The sequence below is a fragment of the Protopterus annectens genome, chromosome 9.part0 (assembly GCF_019279795.1).
Source record: "Protopterus annectens isolate FY-2018-M chromosome 9.part0, PAN1.0, whole genome shotgun sequence".
Lineage (NCBI taxonomy): Eukaryota > Metazoa > Chordata > Ceratodontiformes > Protopteridae > Protopterus > Protopterus annectens.
Genome location: NC_056743.1, coordinates 1662315389 through 1662319199, shown reverse-complemented (window position 1 = coordinate 1662319199; position 3811 = coordinate 1662315389). Strand labels below are relative to the sequence as shown.

Sequence of the window (3811 nt, the reverse complement as noted above, 5' to 3'; positions counted from 1 at the left end):
GAAGACTGATTTATTATTATCCTTGGTTTTGAATGCTAATTTTAATAGAGAAATGCATTGGTGTATACTAGGATAACTGGTCACAGTTGATGCCTGCCAGTAAGGAAAGTGTTGTTTTAAATAGAAATGTTTCTTTTCACCAAGTTCTTTGTCTTCCTGAAGTATTTTCAACACATTTCCCCCTACAATTGGTTATGGCTTCAAGAAAGACTTTCTTCCTCCATCTGTGTTCCTGTTTTTCATTTTTTTTGGATGGATGTCTATGCTAGACCTGCTGATAACTAGTACAAAGACAAAGTTAGTAATAGTAAAGATGAAAATGAGATTCTTCCACCAGATCACATGAATGAATTGAAAATGGAAATGGATGGACATTTGAACAAGGATTTCCATCAGGAGGTCTTCATAGGGAAGGAAATGGAAGAATTTGAAGAGGATTCTGAGCCTAGAAGTAATAGAAACAAGCTTATTGAAATATTTGCAAAGGTTGATGCCAACAAAGATAAAAAGATTAGTGCCAAAAAGATGCGCTGGATGATGGAGAAGACAGAGGAACATTTCCATGAGGCAGTTCAAGAAAACAAGTTACACTTCAAAGCTTTGGATCCTGATGATGGTGATGGCCATGTTTCCTGGGATGATTATGAAATCAATTTTTTAGTAAGTAAAGGCTTTGATGAAAGGGAGGTAGGAAAGAAGATTAAAAATAATGAAGATTTAAAAATTGATGAAGAAACTCAGAAGTATTGGATATTTGAAGGACAACTGGTTCCAGGCTGATAGCCCACTGGCTGACCAGTTACTTGATGAAGATGAGTTTTTCTCTTTTGTTCATCCTGAGTATAGCCAAGGAATGCTGAAATTTATAGTTAAAGAAACTGTCCAAGATTTGGATTAAGATGGTGACATGTTGACATTGGCAGAGTTCATTTCTCTACCAGTTGGAATTGTTGAGGATAAGCAGGGTTACAACATAGATGATGACTGGGTCAAAGATCAGAAAAAGGAGATCCAAGAGGTCATTGATGAAAACCATGATGGAGTGGTCACTATGGAAGAGCTGGAGGAATATATGGACACTATAAATTAACATAATGCCTTAAATGAGGCTAAACAGATGATATCAGTGGCAGATGAGAACCAGAACCATCAGCTGGAACTGGATGAAATTCTGAAGCATAGTGAATAGTTTACTGGCAGTAAGCTAATGGACTACATACGGAATGTACACATGGCATTCTAGACTTGGACAGCACCTTTCTACAACCAGCAGCAAACTTTATGTTGGTGCTACATGTAATATTAATTTGTGTTCCACTTTAATCTTCCAAATGGTAACTTTCAGAATTTTTCTTATCTCTTTAATAGAGTCTTTAATTTGAACAGATTTTGATCTGCAGTGTTTCTTCCTTAATTAATTCATAGGTCAGTACTATGCTAGCTGCCTTGTGGACCATGTTAAGCCTACCCAATTTTCCTCACTTAGAATCAAACCCTGTGCCTCTTGTCTGTGAGTTAAACACTTTAACTATTACACTGACCTCTAAACTCAGAATATATCACCCCAGATTGGACTCATACCTACAATCCATGGTTTAGGAGGTCAACACCTTATTGATTAAGCCTCAAGGGCTTGAGTTTTTCTATCATTCATTTAAAGAGCTTATTAATTCTTGAACAATAAACTGTCTTTTGCTACCACAGCCAAAGTATCCATCAAGTCCTATTCATTATCCTCATAAACTCATGCTGTTCAATGCCCATTTACCTTTTATCGCTATTACTTGTTGCATGTTCAGGTCCCTGTATATCATTATTCCTTTCCATCGTCTTTTACATTCTTCCGATTACTTGATCATGGTCCCACTCCTATCATAGCACTCTAGCTTACTGTCACTGAACTCTTGCCTCTTTCTTTCAGTTTTGACTCTGAGCTGAATCTTCCCCATCAGACCCTTGTCTCTTGGACCCAGATTTCCTCCCAGGATTCTGATTCTTGCCTCTGGGAAGTTATTTACCTGCTTTTGTAACTGTTTTCCACATCTCTACCCCAAGATATTTGGACCCAGGTGCATGCTCAATATTTACCTCTTCTTCTTGTTTTCGGTTATTAATGTTACCCCATTTTAGTTACACCATCATACCTAGATCACAACCTAAGTCCAGTATCCATTTTAGTTTATTGAAACATTTGATCACTGCTATTTTTAACAGCCCTACCAAGTCTTTAGTTAGCAGTAGTTATTTTTAATTGACTTATTTTCTTAAGGTTTTAAATACACTTAAATGCTGTAGAATTAATATATTGTTGATGCTAAATTCCATAGATTAAATCATTAGATAGCGCTGCAAGCAAATTTAAATTTAACTAGATCCTTAATAAAAGTTTATAGTTCAAAAGTTGGAGTGATTCCTTCTCCCATCTTATAGTATTCCCACCTCCCAAAAAGAAAAGATAGTATCTCAGGTGGAACTTTGAAGTACTTAGGTTCATAGGATGTTACTAGGCTACTGACCCAATTTACAAGGACCACCCATCTTCAGGAGAGAAGCTGGAGCCATCCCTGTCAGAAATTTACAATTTCCCTTCCAGTCATCCAGGTTGCACTTAAACAGGGTCATGGAGGTGCTGTGCTTGACAGAGGTTGCGAGCCTATTCCAGAGGAGTGGTGACCTCTGAGAGATGTATCTGTCTCTCCAGAAGGTTCTGTTTATGTTGCGGGCAGGACTGAGATCCCTGGAATGGATGACTCTAGTGCCATTTAACTTATGGATGTGTAGCATTTCCATTAAATTTGGGTCAAGGATAGCCTAGTAAACCAGACATAAGTTACCTCTAAGTAGTCTATATACTACTGAGTACAGTGACAGTGACTTCAGTCTGTCCGTATATGACATGTGCTGGTGACCCTTTTGGTATGTACCTCTCAAGACATCTGCAACAACTGGAAAGGCCTCAGAAATACCTCACTAAAAGAATCACAGGCCTAAAGCAGATGCCCTACACTGACCACCTTAAAAAACTCCAGCTATACTCTGTCGCATATCATCTACTCAGAGGCGATCTCTGCTTAACATACAAGGCCATGTCAAACCCAGAGCTGTTGGACATGCTACACTTAAAGAAATCCCAATCCCTCAGAGCTACACGCTCCAGGGATCTAAACCTTGTCATCACAATAAACAAAACATGCTGGAGGGATAGGTTCCTGACCCAGAGACTCCCCAGACTCTGGAATAGATTGCCCATACACGTCAAGCAGAGTGCCTCTTTGGAACTCTTCAAGAGGAACCTTGACAATTGGATGGGAGAAAGGAAATTCACCCCAGGGATCACGTCAGTTGCCCTGCTAGACAGGGGTCCAGGAAAGTAAATAATGTGGGAAGAAATAGCCAGGGAATTGTTATGGCTAGGCTTGTATAGGCCCTAGGGCTGATAGCCTAGTACCAACCTATGAACCTATGAACCTATGACCCTGAATTTTCTTAGTTTGATATCTTTGAGGTCTCTCAAGTTGCTGCAGATGTCTGGTATGGTACATACCAAAGGGGGCATTATATTCAATAACAGGCCTTATGAGGGATGAGTACAGGGGAGATATAACCTCTTTTGCTCTTGAGGTGATGCCTTTGCTAATCTGGTGAGCAATGTAGAATGCCTTCCTCACCACCAGACACATGCTGGTTAAAGTTGAGGTCACATTCAACATGTGTTTCCAGGTCTCTCACTACTGAATTGGTTCTTAGGGCATTATTGTGTATTTTATAATCAGCGGAGACATTGTTTTTACTGAAGGGAATGATGATACAT

The 3811-nt window shown here is 39.2% G+C and overlaps 1 pseudogene; it reads left to right on the top strand.

The window, feature by feature from the left end:
- Positions 1–252: 252 nt before the first annotated feature.
- LOC122810981 lies at positions 253–1243 on the top strand (annotated as a pseudogene).
- The last annotated feature ends 2568 nt before the right edge of the window (positions 1244–3811 follow it).